At 35.7% G+C, this 656-nt stretch overlaps 1 pseudogene; it reads right to left on the bottom strand.

The window, feature by feature from the left end:
- Positions 1-255: 255 nt before the first annotated feature.
- On the bottom strand, positions 256-374 carry LOC122790168 (annotated as a pseudogene).
- Between the last annotated feature and the right edge of the window lie 282 nt (positions 375-656).

Below are 656 nucleotides of genomic sequence, written 5' to 3'. Positions count from 1 at the left end.
TAATCAATGTTGATGTTACTTCAGCTCTTTCTTCCCCAGTAAGTACTTTGGGTTTATATAACTGCTTAGGGTTTGTATAAATAACATCAGTCCTTTTATAATGAAACTTAACAAAACATCTAGTAGTTCTAATTCCATTGCTGAGACAGTCATTAATTAAGTTGTCTTGGTTCAAACTGTCAAGCAAAACAAAAGACATAAAGATATAGTGGACATTGACTTCTTGTGCTGATAAGAACAAACTCCATGGGGTTACTGGTTCAGCATCTGGTATTAACAAGCTGTCTCCCATGCAACTACTAACCAGGCCCAACCCTGCTTAGCTTCCAAGACCAGATGGGATTGGGTGCATTCAAGATGGTACAGCTGTACAAGCAAAATCTGCTTCTTTCTATGATAAATACATACCATGCTAGAACAGCTTTTGTAACATTGACCCATATTACTTTTCCATTGTTCTTTTTCCCATTATTAATGACAAAGGCACGTATAGATGTCAAAAGTTCATCTTAATGAAAACTTTCCAAAGGGCATAATTGTTCAAAATCCATTGCATAAATACAAATGTGCAGTCACTACTTGTTTATCTCAACACAGACTTTCTGTGCCATGAATCATCTTTCAATTACCAAAGGAACTTAAAGAATACCAACATC

This window comes from Protopterus annectens, chromosome 15.part0, assembly GCF_019279795.1.
Source record: "Protopterus annectens isolate FY-2018-M chromosome 15.part0, PAN1.0, whole genome shotgun sequence".
Lineage (NCBI taxonomy): Eukaryota > Metazoa > Chordata > Ceratodontiformes > Protopteridae > Protopterus > Protopterus annectens.
Note: the sequence above shows the minus strand (reverse complement) of the source record. Positions and strands in the feature narration are given on the sequence as shown.